Here is a 20,028-nt window from a genome sequence, read left to right on the forward strand (position 1 = left end):
GAATGAACATATAGGTTACCAAAAATCAGAGTAAAATGAACTGTGAAATGATTCAGGGAAACACCCCAGAGAAGAGTCCTGTGTCTCACATCTGAGGCCCTCTCTCCTTTGTAGGAGGGGGAAGGTGAGAACCTTGGAGATAATTTCTCTGGATCCTTTTCCTTTATAGAGAAAATGGAGTCTCCAAAGGATCCAGAGACAGATCTAGAGCCCAGGTTTCCAGATTCCTGGCCCAGTGCTTCTCGACTAGTATTATTTTAAGCCGGGAGAAGAGATGGCCAAAGAGGGAATCCATTATGGTAGTTCTACATCGTAAGGATTATTACGTAGGACTTTAGCTGTTTATTTCCACTGAGGGAGACAAAGGGGACCATAAGCTTTAACTGCAGCCTGAGATTCAGGGTGCTTCTTCACTCAACAAATATATATCGATCAAGCATTGTGCTTAGACATTATAAAAACTAAACTAAACTAAAATAAAATAAAAGCAAAAATAAAAAGATAAACTAGCAGGGACCACACAGCTTGGTGAGAAAGAGGTTCATTCAAATAATGATCTTTTATCACGGTAAGGTTATAACAAGGTACGGACAAGGTGCTTAGACAGCCCCGAGGAGGAAGACGCAAATTAGCTCTCTTGCAAGAGATGGCTTCAGAGAGAAGGAAGAGAGGACATCAAGCAGAGAAGGCACGGGCTAGCGAAAGCCTCTACTCTGCATCAGGGGCAAGCAAGTCTTAGAAAAGCCTACATGGGACACCTGGGTGGCTCAGTCGGTGAAGCGTCTGACTTCAGCTCAGGTCATGATCTCACGATTCGTGAGTTCAAGCCCCGCGTCGGGCTCTGTGCTGACCGCTCAGAGCCTGGAGCCTGCTTAGGATTCTGTGTGTGTCTCTCTCTGCCCCTTCCCTGCTCACGCTCTGTCTCTCTCTCTCTCTCAAAAATAAATAAACAATTAAAAAAAAAAAAGCCTACAAAGGAGCGTCTTCTCTTAGGTTAGGAGCAGAAAAGTCTCGTCTGCCTGCTGGCTTACAAGAATGTGGGTAGATCAGTTGGTCCCAGATATTTGCACGGAGAGCAGGGGCCAGTGGGATGGAGGTGATTATTATGGAATTAACTTTTAATTTTCTCCATTAAGATCTTATTCTAAAATCCCCAGCTCCAACTATCACCATTAGTTCATAAAAGAAGGGACTTGTCTTTTAACTTTCAATTTTTATTTTGGGGAAAGAGAGAGAGAGAGAGAGAGCGTGCAAGCTGGGGAGGGGCAGAGACAGAAGGAGACAGAGGCTCCAGGCTCCGAGCTGTCAGCACAGAGCCTGACGTGGGGCTTGAACTCGTGAACCGCGAGATCATGACCTGAGCCAAAGTCGGACGCTTAACCAACTAAGCCACCCAGGCCCCTCAAGGACGTTGTAATACCAAAACAATAGGAAGGGTACCATCACAAAGGGCTCTTCTACCTGAGGAAGGTCACCTAGAAACTTTCCACCAGTATCCTTGTTTGTTATTTCACTCTGTACTAATGACAAGGCTGAAGGGATTGGGGACCAAAATCGTGACGGAAGGATATCACCCGTCAGCCCTGCTACAGGGAGACAGCTTTAAAGGGAGAGGCAACCCATATTCTTTTACCTGGAATGGTGCAAACTCCTGCTTGGCATACTTAAGACAATCGGCACGTATGTGCAGCTGAAATGCTCCATCATTTAGCCCCTTTTTCGGTACATGAACCAAGCTGTTAAGTTAGATTTGTGTACATGTGTGACTTCTCGGTACTCCCTCCGGCCAAGGGCTTCTAGAACCATCCCATCCACAGAGTGCTGCTGAAAGAACTCCACTCCTTTAAATTCCAGCATCAGGAGAGCAATGAGCCTTCTGAAGGCTGTCCCCAAAACAGCCCCTCCCCACCCAACGCACTCAAGAGGACCAGTAATTCCCAAGGGAATCTTGTGTCCAGGGTACCGGAGTGAAATGCACAACGTACACTCTGTCTTAACGACCCAAGTTGTTGGCAGCAAAGCCACTTGTCCGGACCCTTATGGGGGGAACTTTCTCACAGGCGGCCAGATGTGCAAACAAGACCTTTGAATGCCTTTGTGTGCTCAGACTACAGAAGTGACCAGAAGGGTGTAGCCGAGGAGAGGGTTCTCAGACCTATTTTTTCCAACTTTGCTCGGAAGGGGAGCAAACAGCCCCCTTCCAAACAGCCCACACTTCCTAAAGTCCCCTAGCCCTAGATCTGAATCTGGGGGGTGGGGGGGTGGCATTGATAACTAGAGCTTTGACAAATAATGAGGAACGTTTTCATCTTCTTCCTTCACGATGAATATTTGGCCTCCTCAGGAATGGCCATCAGGACATTCGGTGGCCTGATATGCAGACCCGGTCAGGCCAAATGTGTGCCCTCAGGCCTTGGCTTGACTTTGTGGAGTTGAATGCCATCCCCGGGATCACAGGATTGCAGCTCGTTGACTGCTTCCCTCACAAAAGAGGGATATCAGCCTCTTAGGACCGGGGCTGAGCAAGGGGAGTACAACGTCCTGTGACACTGAGTGGTAAGGATGGGAAGGTCAGAAGGAAGCCCATGGCAGTTGCTTTCTTTCTCACCTCACCCGCCCACAGGGCCGCTCAGCCTCCCCCGTCAACTAACCACATGAGGTAGCTGGGGAAAGGGGATGCCCCGCTGGGTTGGTGAGGTTCAAGGTCATTGGTGAAGAAGGCCATGGGCCACCAGCACATTCCGGATGTTAGGTCTTTGGAAAACAGCCTATCTTCATTAGGACTGGAAAGCAGGCCTTGCTTCTACATTTTCCATGAGGGATCACCGTGGCCTATAAAGGGAAGGGAGGTCACTGCCCCCCCGCCTCCCCACCACAGTGGACTGTGGCCTTTTGGATGGTCGGTGGTGAGGAGAATTTTAGGCTTCGCCAGCTGCAACCTCAAAGCCACTCCCCTTTGAGATTCACGAATTTGGTGGGCAGCTAGCTGGGCAGTCTGTGTCCATGGGAACAGTTGCTCTCCCCGCAGGGCCAGGGGGCTGGGACCTGGCCAAAACAGATCATTTTGGCCAGGTTAGTACCTGTTCCCTCCCACTAGTTCAGCAACTAGGTTTTGAGCCCTCACGCAAACTCTTCTTTTGCCATAGATTTTTCATCTGGGTGACTTTTCCCCCCCTTCCTTCTAACCCTCCAAATAAAGACAACATAAGAGGCCTGATTATTTCTACCTGCTGCCATCTCTAGAAAGGGTAGCCCTAAAGAAACCCTGCAATAAAGTTCTCTATTTAAAAACAGACAGGGGCACCTGGGTGGCTCCGTTGGTTAAGCGGCCCGACTCTTGATATCGGCTCAGGTCGTGATCTCAAGGTTGTGAGATTGAGCCCCATGTCGGGCTCTGCACTCAGCATGGAGCCTGCTTGAGATTCTCTCTCCCTCTCTCTGCTCCTCCCCTGCTTGTTCTCCTTCCCTCTCTCTCAAAATAAATAAATAAACTTAAAAAAAAAAAAGAATTAAAAATAAACAAAGAATGTAAACAATTGTTTTTGGAGACATCAATCCATAATCCCTCTGGAGAAAGTGGCCTCTTAAATCAGGTACCGGCCTTAGAATCGGGCAATTTTCTTATGATCCGCTGCAACCAAATCCTCCCCATCCCCTGTGCCGGGTCCCTGTGGAAACTGTTCTCGTACTCGCTGGCCTGTCTGACCTTTCACAAGGTGACCCTCCACCAAGGTCAAGAACAGCAGTGGTTTTCTAAGCTGAAAACCATGAACTTCTTCCAGCCACCTTCTCAAAGGAAGACACCGGGACATTGTGATTCAGAGGCTCCATATTTGGCCAGATTAGAATGTGCAACTCTCAGGTTTCAAGCTCCCCAAGCCAAAGACTCAGCCCCCGTGTAAAATGTCAACCGGCTCTGGTCTCTCTTGAGTTCACACCATAGCCTATGAACCACTTGCTGCTATTGGCAAAACATTGCTCTGGTCGCTCTGGGGCCTGTAAGCCGCAGGCCCCTTGAGCACGGCAGGCTGGTTTTGGAGTCCAAGTGAGTCATTCTTGAGGTCACGACTGTTGGCCTGTAGGGGACAGTGGCCCCCGAACCAAGAGATCTTGTCCAACAAGACAGGAACAACCACTCTGAAGCCAGTAGGGCTCACGCCAAGGATGCCAGGTCTCTAGAGAGCACCTGTCAGGGCCCGTGCCATTGCCAATGTCTCTCCTATCCTAGAAAAATGAGCTTTTCTGTCAACCCCCAAACCAGTCCAGGTCAGGGTCCAAGTCCTCATTCTCTTAGAACCTCAGTCAGTCATTTCCTGTGTCCTGGGAGGCAGGACGCTTGCCCTCACAAAACGAGGGACTCAAAAGTACAATAAAACAATACTTTATATTTATGCCAAAACTCCTGGACTCTCACATGGGCCCACTTATTCTCCAGGTCTAAAAGTCTCTATTCAGACAGCATTTAACCTTCTTTTTGAGATCAATCAACCGGCCAAGTTTCAAAACTTCGTCTATGACTCTCAGCCGGGCAGATGTGTCTGCATTTTTCAAGAGAATAAACATCATTTGACTGATAGTGGTTTTGAAAAGTAGAAAGAAGGAATTTCAAAGGAGGATGTGGCGTATCTGCAACCCATCCAGTTCCACAGCTTGTAGGTGGGCACCTGCTCCGGGCCACACTCAGGAAAAGGAGGATGAAGAAGATATTTCAGTAATGAACCAGACACAGCACCCATCTCCAGGGAGTATGTGATGTTTTTAAAGAATGAGTGAATAAATGAATAGATGAACGATGAATGAATGCAAAATCAGGATTAACGGTAAGTTTTACAGCAATTCCCCACCTTCATTTAATTGCCATCAATACGGTCCAAAGAGGGGTGCCTGGGTGGCTCAGTCGGTTGGGCATCTGACTTTGGCTCAGGTCATGATCTCGCGGTTCGTGGGTTCGAGCCCCGCGTCGGGCTCTGTGCTACCAGTTCAGAGCCTGGAGTCTGCTTCAGTTTCTGTGTCTCCCTCTCTCTCTGCCCCTTCCCCTCCCCTGCTCGTGTTTTCTCTCTCTCTCTCTCTCTCTCTCTTACACACACACACACACACACACACACACACACACACACACACTATAAGGCGAATATACATCTTTCCAGAGTTAAAATCTGATGGCTCTTCTTCCTGCTTAATGTTTTATCTCTTCCCCAAAACCCCAAACACATCTATGGTTTCTAGAATCTTTTGCAATTTGGGTTTCTCTGAAGTCTCTAATCTGAATGATGAAGGCAAGGAGCCTTCATGCCTTTTGGAGGTCAAGCCCTAGATTTTATTTTCTGTGATGATATTCTCTGCCTTCCCTTACATACTTCCAACAGGTCTTTATTCTCGACTCTTACATCCCTCTCCATGCTGAGGTCGTTAGTGTTTTGGATGACACGTTGCCTTGAACACAAATGTGTCAGACTTGGATTCATTATTAAGGCGAGTAATTCCATTTTCTAAGGAACAAACACCACTTCTCACACCGGTGTTTGCTGATGCCTCTGTTCAGACACTCGAGTAGTTGCCAGCTACGTGTTAGAACAAGGGGAGACACTGCTTCTGCCCTCACGGAGACTGTAGTCTCCCCTGGGCATCAAGGTTAAAAATGGGACGCTGTCAGGGCGCCTGGGTGGCTCGGTTGGTTAAACATCCAACTTGAGCTCAGGGCTCGTGAGTTCGAGCCCCACGTCCGGCTCTGTGCTGACAGCTTGGGGGCTGAAGCCTGCTTCAGATTCTGTCTCTCTCTCTCTCTCTCTCTCTCTCTGCCCCTCCCCTGCTCATGCTCTGTCTCTCTCTCTCTCTCTCAAGAATAAATAAACATTAAAAAAAATTAAAAAAAAAAAAAAGGAAGCCGCTGAGTGGCAGCACAGGGCCTCGTAAGGGAGGCCAATATATGCCCTGGGGGTTCGAAACATACACGATTTCGGGGGAGACGGTTCGCTGTGGGCAAAAGCTGCCAGGGAAGGTTTTGAGATGGGGGCGGGGACACCTCCAGGGGAAAGTCAAAAGGAAAGAACTGGTCCTATTCTCCGCCCTCTATCCCTTCTACCCTGAACACACCTTAGTTTCTTATGAGAAGCACCGGGCTGGAGAGCGGGTGCCAAAGTGCCATGGATGCACCATATAGATGCACCCCCGTGCCTTTGCATAAACCTCTCCCCTCCGCGTGGCTCAGGGCCTCGAGATGAGTGTCAAAAGGAAGAACACGCTTCTCGTGCAAAGCCCACAGATGTCGGAAACTGTGAGTGTTACCCAAAAAGCAGCTCGCGAAGGCTCCCATCCCCATCAGGCGACCGGCGGAACTTGCCAAGACTTCATTTTATTATTTCCACGCTATAGAATTCCTCCCACTGCCTTTTACACTGGAACGGTTTTACTTTTTGCACCTCGTGTTCGTTACTCTGGGGGCGACTTCAGGCCACGGCACACGATAAAAAGACCAAAGAACATTTCCCAGTCTTTCTGTTTCCTTGCAATCCCCCGACAACCAGATTTGCGAATGCCCTCGGACAAAGAAGCCAAGAAATTCAAAGCAGATGGAGCTCAATCACACGACCTCGCAAATTAGTACAGGCCCCTGGGCCGGACAGGATTAGAATGTTGGGGGCTGGGAATTAATTGTTAATATAAAACAGAAATAATCAGCCACGGCCCGAATGTGCCTTTTTGTGATGCAACAAGATGGGTCTGTTTTAAAAAGCGGGACACGGCGTCTTCCAAGCTCTGAGCGCATACAGACTGAGACCCGAATCTCCCCGGGCTTGCCCCCATGGCACAAAGTTCATCATCCGGGGGCAAGTGTGCCCTTAACCGCAGGCGAGGTTTTCCCTCCCGGGTCGGCAATATGCTTCCAGACTACCTCCCGAACTGCCGACGTCAAGACCAGAAGTAAAACACGAGGGCGGGTGAGATGAACCCATTGAAAAAAAAAAAAACCCTAAGTTGAAAAAAAAAAAAAATCAAACGAGAAAAAATGCTAAGTGGACACTCAAGTGGAAAAGTTTAACAAAAATTCCTCAAGTTGGTGAAGCGCTGACAGAAAAAAAAGGCACTCACCACCTGCAGCTCTGGTCAGGGCCCCGACCGAGGGGGAGACGACGTTCCCGGTCTGACCTCAGCCACCCAGCAGTGGGGACTTCACACTTCGTGCCAAGTCTTGAGGACTCGGGTCTCAAACCAGGTCTGTGGAGAAGAACTTCTGGGTCTGCCACCGAATCGGCAGGGACTGACCTCTTCCTCACGCAAGAGGCAGGGCTGCTTCCGGAGGGGACGGTGGCTTCTCTGGCTTCTTCTCCTGGCCTTCCGGGCTCACGTGCCGGGCTCCCTCTCATCCCCACACCTGGGTCCTCAAACCACACACCTGCCCACCAAACGGGGCCAGGTGAAGAGAGGTCCTGACTGGCTCCACCACCGGCCTGTGGGTACCACTGTCGATTCCCTGAGTTTTCGAAGGAAATCACACCACTCCCAGAGAACTTCAGCGATCACAGAACACTGAAAGATCTCGCGCCATAATCCTGGATAATCACTTACAGGTCGTTCCCGGAAGAGATCGAGCGCAGAGAGACCGAAGGACGTGCTAAGCCCACACGGTGAGGGCCGGGCCGGGCCAAGGTTCGACCCCAAGTCTGTGGCCCCACGTGCGTGCTCTTTTGAGGTGCGAGTTCTTCGAGATCGGGAGGTCGTATTGTTTCCCCCCCTTAGATGCCGGAGGCGGGCTCTCAGGCTACGTCTGATGCGTGGCAAAGTGGAAAGAGTACGTGCCCTGGAGAGAAAGCGGGGGTCCTGATCCTGGCTCTGCCGCTGGCTGGGAAACGTTAGCTGGGAGACGTTGAGCCAATTACCTACCGCTGTGAGCTCCTCGGTCTTCCCCTCCGTTAAGTGGGATGAAAACCCAGCTCACGGTGCTGTGAGGATTACAGGAAATAGCTTCTGTAGCGCGGGCACCTGATAGATAACCAGTTCCCTTCCCAGCGATCCCTCCACCTCCCTCGCCCAGGACCAAGAGACCGCGAACCAATCCCGGTACGTGGTGTGCATTTATACGCGCAACTTTGGGTTAAGATGAACGTCAGTGACAGCACGGAAGCGAGGAGATTTCCAAAGGGGTGGGGTATTTCCAAAGGCCAGGTGTAACGAGAGCAGACGATGGAGGACTGTGGGAGCTCTACGGGCGGGAGGTCAACTTTACGTTCTGGCCTATGCAGCGGCATGGGGGCCTCCACAACATGGCGCCCATGGTGCCCCAGGGCTTCGTGTCTGGTATCCTCAAGGCTGGCGCCTTCCTAACATTGACTCTGGGCTGGTGCATCCATTTGTCTCTATGTTAGCTCTATGCTATCCTGTCTTCTGTACTCTCATCCCGCGCCGCAAGGCAGGGAGAAAATGTACAAATCCAGTAGTCAGATGGGGTTACTTGGGAACAACTTTTGTCAGAGCCTAGGTGAGGGGCATGGGACATTCTGGAAGGTGGAGAGCAACAAGAGGTAAAAAAAAAAAAAAAAAAGAAAGAAAGAAATTAATGGCTGGTGTGAACTGTAGCAAAAGCTCTCATGACTCCCGGGGCACGAGTCGGGGGAGGGGAGGTCATCTGCAATGCCGACAACTTCTCATCTGGTGGGACACAGGGGAATCCCAACCCTCGGAGATGAGGTCTGCCAGGTGGGCTGGGAAGAGGGTCGGGACCATGTGGAGGAGACCGAGCTCCGCCGTTGCCGTGAGACCATAGCCGTGGCTCGACCACTCTGGTTTCCTCATCAGTAGCGTGTGGGGGGTTGGACTGGGCTGGCTTTGGAATCAGACAAAACCCCGGGGCTCCAATTCAGGCTCCAACCGCTTGCTTGTTACGTACCTTTGGGCAAGTTTCTTTGTGTCTAGGCTCTGGTGCTCTCATTTGTCAGATAGGGATGAGAGACCATGTCTCCAGAAGCTGGTGGAGGCTGGAGGATTAAGGGAGGAGGTATTTAAATATACACCCTCTTGCACAGTGACAGGTCCACGAAGCTCACAGAAGGGAAGCTGCTTGCTCAGTAACTACTAGTCTCTTAATTCTACCTCTAAGTTGCTGTAAACTCCTCTACCGATGGTGCAATACGTTGAGTCAATTCCCAATGATCTTCCATGGCTACCCTGCCCTCCCTCGTCCTCAATTATCAAGGCACTGAAGTGCTCTATGCTGTGGCCACAAATGGATGGTTCAATTTGGACAAGAAAATGGCAACAAGGGTGGGGCGGCATCGTGGAGGAAAAAGGACCCACAACCGGGAGGCGGTGGACAGGGGTTTGATTTCTACCCAACTCGGTGACGAGCTCTACCACAGAGGACCGTGGTTAAAATTTTCTTAACATTTCTGTGCTTCATCTCCTAGGCGGGAATAATCCTGTGTAAAAGTGCTTTGTGGACTGAGAAGTGCAATTGACATACTAGTGGTCAGTTGCATGCAATGATTCCTGATGATCGATTTGAAAAACTATCTGAGTTTGACATTGAAGCTTAAATGTTTTGAGAGCTGTAACCTAGGGCCCCTTAGCAGTCCAACGGCACTTCAAGCGAACTCTAATCTCCAAAATGGAATGACTATTGTGTAGATGGTGGAGGTATTCCCCAAAAGAGCTGAGTTGGGTTTTTCTTTGCCATCCACATATCTCTCCAGTGACCCGCTGGAATTACCAATTACTGGTGGCCTGATCTGTACTTGAAAAACAATACGATCAACCACGCTCTTATTTTAACAGCTAGCACAGGGCAGGGCAGGAGGAACCCCCACCCACGCTTGTTCTCAACACACATCGTGTTGCAACTGATGTGAAAACAAGATAAGCAGAACCGTCTGTCTGTCAACAGCCACGGGCCTTCCCTAGTGCCGGGCTGCTTTCTGCGCATTCTGCACAGATGAGAGCCAGAGGCCATGTGGTCACCTGCAGTGCTGCCCTGATACAGCTGTGGGGCGAACCATGGCCCAAGGAAAGGGGGCAGCAGTCCAGACGCACAGGCAGCGCACTCGTTTTTGCCTTTAGCTGTGTTTTTTAAATTTTTTAAATGTTTATTTATTTTTAGAGAGAGAGAGAGACAGGGTGCAAGTGGGGGAGGGGCAGAGAGAGAGAGAGAGAGAGAGAGAGAGAGAGGGAGAGGGAGAGACAAAATCTGAAGCAGGCTCCCAGTCCCCGAGCTGTCAGCACAGAGCCCGATGCGGGGCTCGAACCCACGAACGGTGAGATCATGACCTGAGCCGAAGTCGGATGCTTAACTGACTGAGCCACCCAGGCGCCCCACCCCCCTGCCTTGAGCTGTCTTTTAAAGTATATGTGTAGTGGCATAATGCCCTGCAGAAATCATCATTAAGGTTAAAATCCTACCTGCTTAAAACTGAGGAATTAAAAACTGTTTGCTCATCAGCATAAGCTCAACGTGTCTGTTCATTAACTTCCCCAAAGCTCTATACTATGGGAAGCTTTAATCGATGTCTTTGAAGACTTCATTGTATTCGTTTTTTTATATACACCGCGAAGCATTTTTTATAGGTTCTGAACGGTCGGTCGTGTAATGAACTTTATTTCAGTTACAGAGACTGAACCTTGCTACCTTTCCTTTTTCTTTCTCCCCTCGGCTTGAAAGCTTCTTTGTAAGCCCCGTTTGATGTGGCTGGGATGCGGGTACCGATGAACTGGGGCTAAAGTGCTACAAGGCAGTTTTTTTTCTGTCTTTCCTGAGCATCATGGGACCTCCAGGGAGAGAGACACAGTGCACAGTCCAAACAACATACCCAAGGGCAGAGAGGACCATAATGCATAAAACATGACATGCATAAACGCTTACGAGTAGTGAAAAAAAAGATCTTTTTAAAAGAACAAGAAAGAAACCACAAGGTCTCTTCGAGCTACTGAAATGGCAACAGCATCAGACACTTATCAGCACCCACCGTCTCTGGGTGTCCTCTCTCTGAGAACCATGGAGTGCCTACCATAGGATCCAAGGAGACAGTCCCCAGCTGTCATCACCACAGGTAGAGAAGACTCGACACGTTTGCACAGGTCGACCGGGGTGCACGTGCTCTCTGGCCTGCTGGCCCTAGGTTCAGGAACCCCTATCCCTCCGCAGGCTCCTGGCAGAGAGTATCAGAGCTTCCAGCTCCTTCCAAGCGTCTACGCAACTGAGAGATGACCTGAGTGGAAGGAATGAATGCAACTTCTCTGTTTTAGTGCAGACTAGGCGTGAAGGGTATGCCTTGGGATACCCCAAATTGAGCCCATGCAAAGGGCCAAGCTCTATGCCAGGAGTTGGGACCTCAAAACCAATATGGCACACTTAGCTTTGACATCCAAGAAAATTTTCACGGCTCTTCCTTCCCTGTGCTGACAATGGCTTCTGCCAGGCTTCTGCCATTTCCATATCAGCGTGTTAGTTTTTGCCAGATCTGCATCGGCACTCTTCTGTAGTAAGGTATTTTTCTCCCAAATAACTCATTTACTGGGGCGCCTGGGTGGCTCAGTCGGTTAAGCGTCTGACTTCGACTCGGGTCATGGTCTCCCAGTTCATGAGTTCGAGCCCCGCGTCGGGCTCTGTGCTGACAGCTCAGAGCCTGGAGCCGGCTTCGGATTCTGGGTCTCCCTCTCTCTCTCTCTCTGCCCCTTCCCCGCTCACACTCTGTCTCTCTGTCCCTCTCTCTCTCTCTCACAAAAATAAACAAACATTAAAAAAAATTAATAAAATAACTCATTTACTTCAACTCAACCACATCTTAAAGAAAATTCCATATGACCTCCATGAATAGAACACAAGCACCACTCGCCATAAACAGAAAATATCCAGTAACTAAAAAAAAAAAAAAAAAAAAGCAAAAACCCCAGAAACCAGGAAACACAATAATTTTACAAAATTCCAGTTGCACACTCTGGGCTGACAGTGCTCTGAGCCTCAGGCCCGGAGCTCCCTGTGAGAAAGACGAACAAGTTATTAGATTGACCTGTTCTGAGCAGTGACCCTCCCCGCCCCCCACCAGCCTTGTAATCAGAATCCAAAAAGGAATCATTGTTCACCGTGTGATTCGTTGCTTCTTCATGTTATGTCTGCATATCACCCAAATCAGACCCCGTGGTCCACACAGGCCATCTGTGTTTCCTAATCTACTTTGGGACTGGGTGTCGGCCGTTGCACCCGCAGGGCCCAGGGCGCTGTGCAGGCAACACTGTGGGCATTGCACACATATTTGTGAAATGAATCAGCGCGTGCATTTTAGCTTCCTTTATTCCCGCCATACCTATTGGCTTATTTTGCCCCCAAGTGACCCGCACCCACTCACAAACCTCCATGTCCTTTTCCATTTTGTGCCCTTTATGGAATGTTTTTCCTTCTCCCCCACTCTCCACCAACTGATTAACTCTCTACTCTTCCAGTCTTCGGCTGTCTCATCACCCCTTCCTGGCTTTTCCTTACCACTTTGGGCTGAGGATAGAAATCTTTTCCTCAGGGGCACCTGGGTGGCTCAGTCGGTTAAGCGTCCGACTTCGGCGCGGGTCACGATCTCACGCGGGTTCGAGCCCCGCGTCGGGGCCTGTGCTGACAGCTCAGAGCCTGGAGCCTGCTTCAGATTCTGTGTGTTTCTCTCTCTCTCTGCCCCTCCCCAGCTCACGTACGCATCCTCTGTCTCTCTCAAAAATAAATAAACATTAAAGAAAATTTTTTTCAGTATGCCCACTCTAGGGGTCCCTTGCTTATTGGGATTATCACATGATAATCACCAAATGCTTATCTTTCTCTTCCTATCAGTCTCTAAACCGCCTGAGGGGAGGAAATGTCTTCTGTCTCTGGTGTTGAAGCATCTCGGACTATTTCCCCATAAGCTCTGCACCAATCTCTGCCCTCCCCTTCTCTGAGGCTCTTGCAGACTATGTCTTTGCCTAGAATGTCTTCAACAATACGCACACTTCCATGTTCCTGCTCTCAGGAGCCCCGTTCCCCAAGCCAGCGGTGACATCCCTTTGCCCCTTGTCCCCACAGTTCCCCCCCCTTACATCCCTTTTACTGTAGGATTCACCCCCCAGTCAGTGCAATTCTGTTTCCGTATGATTTGCCATGCTGTGTCACCTTCTTGTTTTTGTGTCCCCAAGGCCTAGAGAGTGCCTGGCATACAGCCAGTAATCACTAAATAGCTTTTGAAGGTATGAAATATCTACTAGGAAAATAGTTTTCTATTCACCTCTCTCCTCTGATCAGTTCTAAAACTCCCTAAAGTCACAGTCAGTAAGAGCATAACAATACTACATTTATTGCTGACATTATAGATGTCCTATTTGCCACGTGCTTTATCAGCAGCCTTTCCCTTAACTATCCCCATAACCTTGTGAGGGGCGTACGTCTGTTGATGCAAATTTGCAGGCGAGGAGGAACTCTGGGGTTAGGGAGATTAAGTCACTTGACCCTGGTCACCTAAGTGACAGGGCCAAGGAATGGACCCAGGCCGGAAAAACTCCAGTGATCTTAACTACCAGCCTGGCCCAGTCTAGGACCTGATTCTGTCTGACCTACTGCCCTCCTTCAAGGTCAGGAGCCAAATCCTGAGCAGACAGACCTGAGCCTGCTGCGGGTAGCGCTGAGTGTGCCCTTTGCGAGTGCAATCCGGGTCACCTGGCAGGCCCTGCCCACGGCACACGGCTTTGCCACAAAACGGCCATCGGGCTTCCAGGCTTCCGCAGCAGAAGGCCCCTCAAGGCGGCCTTTTCATCGATTCCAAAGGTGTCTCTTTTCTTCATTTGTAAAGTAACCCACAAGTTGACATTTAGGGCTTCTCTTGCAAATGGCAAGGGCTACTGCAAGGAGCGAGCGAGGCACTCTGGCATCTTTGAAATAACGCCAAAAACACTCTTTAAATAAAGATGTTTAAACTTCAGCCTGACGGAGGAGTGAGGTGGGAGTCCAGCCGTACCCCAGGGGGAGGAAGAGTCTTAGTCCTGTTTTTAACAACTGCATTCTCTGAGCAAGAGAAAGAGGCTGGTCTTTCTTCACCCATGGTCCTGTGTCAAGAACGTGTGAGGTAACAAAGGCTGGTTTCCTCCGGTTTGAGAAATGCTGCTTGGCTGCACACGTTTTCTTGTCCAGAACACGGTGACTTTATCTCACAAAAACTAGCTTCAAACATGGTATGAAATTTGGCGGGGGGAGGAGAAAAAAATTAGAGCCACCTCATAAAAGCTCTTTCCTGCTTCTTGATGACGTTAACAGATTCTCTGTAGGAAAAGTCCGGCCCAGGCACCCGGCAGAATACACAGCCATGTGGTTTTGTTTTTCCAGTGATGAGCCTCTCAGGAGAAACACTTGTTTTGGAAAGAGAGGCATATGTATATCTGGACAACAAGTTAACCGTGACCTCGAATCCTGGGTTCCTTTTCTCTTGCTGGAAATAAGCACGGTCCGGGGGCGGGGAGGGGGAATCCTGGCCGGGGGGAGGGCTCCGGAAGACCTGGGGTCTGGTTCTGGCTTTGCCACTCATTTGTTTTATGACCTTGAACAAATCACTTAAGCGCTCTGGGCTGCAGCCTTTCCCAGAAGTGAAGGGATCGGGCCCAATTATCAAGAAGTTTCCTTTCGGCTCTGGAACTCTAGGCTATTATGTAGTATATCATACACAGCAAGACGACACGTGTGGCCCACTCTACGGGGTCACACCCTCAGGCGAATCCTCTCGCAGTAGCCGCGACGGACATGTTGGGGAGATGGCATCCCACCCTCAGCCACCCTTCCTTGCACTTAAGGCACAAAGACGGGAAGTAAGGGGACGAGGATGAGTTCCAGGGGGAGGCAGGGATCGACGCGGCTCTCACTGGCGTGTATTTAAACCTAAGCAGCTGCCGGGCCACGCAAACTGTCGGCAGATCAGGAGTCTGGGTCTCAGCCAGGGACGCCGGGGGCAGTGGCCGTCTGCCTGCCATGACCCCATGTGCGGGTCGACGGCCGCCCTACCTGATGGGCTTAAGCGACAGGTGCCAACGGCTTCCTGTTTTACGTGTTCTTCTTCCCGCTGACCTCTAGAGAGCTAACACAATTAAACCACAGAGCCCTCATAAACCTTGAGAGTGTCATTCTGCCTTTTTAGCACTTGAGAAAACAATCAGATGTAAACTAAGCTAGCAATAAGAACTATCATTTGTGGAGAGCTAACTGTGTGCAAGGCACCATGCTAAGTACTTGCCTGTATTATTCTACACGGCAGTGCTGTGAAATAGACATTATTACCTCCGTTTTACGGAAGATGCGACCGAGGCCCTTAATCTCACTCTGCGATTCAGGACGCACAAATTTGCGTGGGTTTCAAGGGGCTGTCGGAAAGAATAAAGGTGGCGTGCAACCAAATGGCCCAGGTTTCCAAAAACAGGGAACCGGTTCCAGAGTATTTGCCTCTAATGGCATACTAGAAACACACGAGAAATCGCATTAGAATACTTAGCAGCACAGAAAAATACCCACAACAGATCGCTAGGTAAGAGTCCCCACAATTTATAGGTAATTATATATAATATGTGTGATATGGTATTTTTCTGTATTTCCCCAAATGTACGCAATATGCATATATTAATTTTTAAATTGGCCGGGGCGGGGGGGCTCCTTCAAGGCCCATCAGATATAAGCAAGAGCCCATCCCCATCCCACTTAGTGTCTAGATCCTAGACAAGGTGTTTTAGACAAAGGTCATCGCCCCAATCAGACGGAAGAGGTCCCCTCAGCTACTCGTCTTATTCCTGAGGCATAGAGCGCCTGAGTGAGGGACTGAGAAGGGAGTTTAAGGCAGATGAACAGTCCTCTCTCTACGGGTGTGGCTCCTGATGTACCAGTTGGCCCCGATCACTATGGCCCAAAGGAGTCCAGCAGAGAATCCACAATGAAGCCACCTAATAAAACAAAACAAAATTCATGACCACTGTCTCTGCTCGGTGGTTTTTATTGCGATCATCATCAGTAAGGGCAGCAGCAGTACTTAAGTTGAGGCGTCAGTGTCTGGATAGGGAGAGGAGACAGGGCACAGCTGGCTCACGACTCGGCAAATTCTCTCAGCTTGGAGTCCCGGGAGCACCAGGAAAGCGGTCACGGAAGTGCGGCAAGACTCTGGGGTGTGGGGGAAAGAACGTGGGCCTTGGCTTCTGGCCGCCACGAGTTGGAATCTCGATCCCATTTACCAGCCGAGGGATACTGGGCAAATCGTTAACCTTCTCATCTGTCAAGTGGGTTTCAAGGGGCCGTCGAAAGGGATAAAGGTAGCATGGGAAAAACACAGCATTGGCAGGGGGACACACAACTGGGGCCTGATGTCTCTCTCCCAGCCCTTTCCTCATGTGTCCTTTTCCCAGCACACACCTGTTCTCCACCATTCTCAAGTTCTAAACTCTTCCCTCCTTGGCGGGAGCGTAGCAAACCACCCCCCCCCCAACTTGACACCTGGTGTTACGAGGGGTCCAGCTCAAATAGGAGGTTGGGTCAAAGGGCCAAGGCATTCAATCAGCCACCACTGCCCCATGGGACTGAGGCAGGGTCCCACGGGTGGCAAAATGCCATTTGATGCATTCCTGGAGATCCCCTGCCCTTATCCTATTTGTTAGACCCTCCAAAAGCATCTAAGGTGATGCTATCAACCATCTACCGTTTGTGTGGCTTACGGTAAACTTACAACTTTCCATACTCATTGTACCTCACCTCCCTGGAGGTATAGAAAAATAGGAAAGAGCTTTGTTTCAGTACAAAAGAGAGCTCACTCAGAGACTGGTTGATTTGTCTGAGATCTGCTGGCATGCGAGAGTGGAGGTGGGGGAGGAAGGAAGGGGATTTAAGGGAAAGGAGGAAGTCAGTGGCTGGGCTGGTTATTCCAATGGGGACGGCGAGAGGAGAGAGAATATTCTGTTCTGTGCTCTCCCCCTCAAGTTCACCACCCCGAGCTCTATTCATGTGCCCAGATGGCCTTTCCTTCAAGGTCACATTCTTTCCCTGCACATCACGGCCAAGGGCCCACTCGCCCTACACAGATCCAGCCTCCAAATATGGTTTCGAGTCGTTCGCCTAACCTTTAAGACCATTTCAACCTTTCTTATAAAGCAGTCCACGGCAGCCCTAGGCTCAAGCTAAAAGCGACAGCTGCCGCCAGTCCTGAGCCCCGACGCAGGGCCCCGGCCTTCCTCACAGAACCGGACGTGACTCCCGCTGTTTCTGCACCAGGCCACGGGTGGGCCAGTCTTCGACCTACTCTCCCTCCGTGGGCTCTCCCCTCTGCCTCGACCTGACTCAGCCCTCATGGAGAAAAAAAAAGTCTGCTTCTCCCGGATCCATTCAGGCGTCACCTGGCAGGCCTTTCTGCTGGGCGCTTAACCAGCCCCAGACATCGTGCTCCCCTCAAAACTCCAAGCCGCTTAAGGCTGAAGATGGGTTCAGATTTAATCCCAGAGGGCTTTTCTGAGTGGCTTGGGATGCAACCTGCTTTTTGTAGGCCTTTATTGTCCACCAGCAGAGAAAGGAGACGCGCCTGAGGGTCCGGAGGCAGCGTCGCACCGGGGCGAGCGCACCAGCTTGGGCGCCGGGCAGGCCTGGCTTCAGCTGCCAGCTTTCAATAAATCCGTTTCCTCCTACACGCCGGAGCACTCACAGGAGGAAACGTGCAGAGGGAAAGACCACCCCGGGGGGAGAAGAGGAGGGAGCGGACAAAGATAGACACATTGGCGAGCTGTACAATATTCTGGAACACGTGCTCTGGCAAAGTCTTCCGGCAAACAGTAGGATCAGGGTGATGAGGGGGACGGTCAAGGTCTTTGCTCTCAGGAAGCTGCATCCTGGCAGAAGAGTAGGCAGAGAAGAAGCAAGCAAGGAAACAAGATCAGTAGGAGTCATCCTCCCGCCGTGGTGCACAAGTGGGCTTTCAGCCTTCCCCATTTCCTTGTTCTGAGGCTGCGGGAACACTGGCCGCACACTCAGCGTGAATCCCTCCCCTCGCCGGGACGGGAGGAGCGGTTTCAGATCTGGGGCACATGAACGTGTCTTTACATCCTGGGCAAGGTCACAGCACGATGAGATGTCGATGAGCCAGGAAAGTTAAGGCATGAGCGATCCAGACGAATGATTTTCCAGGCAAATGAGGATTGCTGGCCTCTGCGTGGAATCCTTGTCGAAATCTTTAAAAAAGGAACACGAGGCCTGCATCACTTGCCTTCCTGTCCATTTTTCCACACGCAGGAAACGGCGCCCAATGTTTTCAGTTCTCAACTTGTTCGTATCTTGGGGCATCTGGGTGGCTCGGTCAGTGACACACGCGTCTGACTCGTGGTATCAGTTCAGGCCATGATCTTGGGGTTGGGGGGTTCGAGCCCCACGTTGGCCTCTGCGCTGACAGCACAGAGCCTGCTGGGGATTCTCTCTCTCTCTCTCTCTCTCTCTCTCTCTCTGTCTCCCTTTCTCTCTGCCCCTCCCCTGCTCGTGCTCGCTCTCTCTCTCAAAAATAAATAAACTTCAAAAAAACGAAAATTGTTCATCTCTCCTCCTTCTTAATAGGTCGCCTCCTTGGGGAAGCTTTGCATCACTCAGTGAGACCAATAGCCACCTTCTCCACAGCTCCGGTGTCTGCAACTCCGCACGGCACTTACGTGATATACCATCATCCCTGACTTTGTCCCTCACTAAGGGCAAAGAGTCCCCGGCCAGGGCTCTGCTCCATTTGATTTTGAGTCCCCAACGCCTACTGTCATGGAGGACACACAGCAGGGACCCAGTAAATGTTTATTCACCAGATCGCTTCTCGTCGGTCAATCTTGTTCGTAGATGCGCTGGCCATGAACACGGACCGCAGGACGCCCTCTGTCGGTTGGTTTAACGATCCGAACACCCCCGTCTTACCTTATTCTTCGGTGACTTTCCCATTTCTCCTGGAAGGACTTGTGCTGTATCTGGTGTCTTCCCAAGAGCTCCTGGTCAGGTGAGGTTTTGAGCCCAAGGAAATCTACATGAAAACCTGATAATTCCCTTAGCGTGATGAGCACTGAGTAATGTACAGAAGTGTTGAATCACTATGCTGTACGCCAGAAATTAACAATAACTGTAGGCTAATTATACTGAAATTTAAAACAATTAGGGGCGCCTGGGTGGCTCAGTCGGTTAAGCGTACGACTTGACTTCGGCTCAGGTCACGATCTCGCGGTCCGTGGGTTCGAGCCCCGCGTCGGGCTCTGTGCTGACCGCTCAGAGCCTGAAGCCTGTTTCAGATTCTGTGTCTCCCTCTCTCTCTGCCCCTCCCCCGTTCGTGCTCTGTCTCTCTCTGTCTCAAAAATAAATAAACGTTAAAAAAAATTTTTTAAAACAATCAATAGTTTCCACTTGATCTAACCACCGATTTGTAAGAACTACCAGGGGAAAGATGTTCCACTGACATCCTGGGCCTGCCGTCAGCATAATCCAAACTATGGGAAGCTACAGACACGCGACCTAGTTTTGTCAACCAAAACATGACAAGTGAAAAGTAAGAGAAGGGCAAGAAGAGAGAGAAGCCATACTGAAAGACACATCTGTCATTTTAAGTATGGGCCTTATTTGAATCCTGGTTCACTCACAAAACAATTACTTAAAAAAAGCAAAACAGGGGCGCCTGGGTGGCTCAGTCGGTTAAGAGTCCGACCTCGGCTCAGGTCATGATCTCACGGTCCGTGGGTTCGAGCCCCGCGTCGGGCTCTGTGCTGACAGCTCAGAGCCTGGAGCCTGTTTCAGATTCTGTTTCCTTCTCTCTGTGACCCTCCCCCGTTCATGCTTTGTCTCTCTCTGTCTCAAAAATAAATAAACATAAAAAAAAATTTTTTTAAACAAAAAAATAAAATAGAAAAAAAAAAAAGCAAAACAACTATAAGTCAACAGAAGATATGTGATCGCTGATGACATATTTGATATTACATCATTCTTTGTTTTTCAGGTGTGATAATGACCCTGTGGTTATATTTTAAAAAGAGCTGTAACCTTAAAGAGATACATACAGGAATATT

The 20,028-nt window shown here is 50.0% G+C and overlaps 1 protein-coding gene across 3 annotated transcripts in view; it reads right to left on the minus strand.

Annotated features, from left to right (window-relative positions):
* UBASH3B (ubiquitin associated and SH3 domain containing B) overlaps positions 1 to 20,028 on the minus strand; it is a 143,970-nt gene that overhangs the window by 97,217 nt on the left and 26,725 nt on the right. The gene's annotated exons all lie outside the window — the stretch shown is intronic.

The sequence above is a fragment of the Panthera onca genome, chromosome D1 (assembly GCF_046562875.1).
Source record: "Panthera onca isolate mPanOnc1 chromosome D1, mPanOnc1 haplotype 2, whole genome shotgun sequence".
In the NCBI taxonomy this organism is placed as follows: Eukaryota; Metazoa; Chordata; class Mammalia; order Carnivora; family Felidae; genus Panthera; species Panthera onca.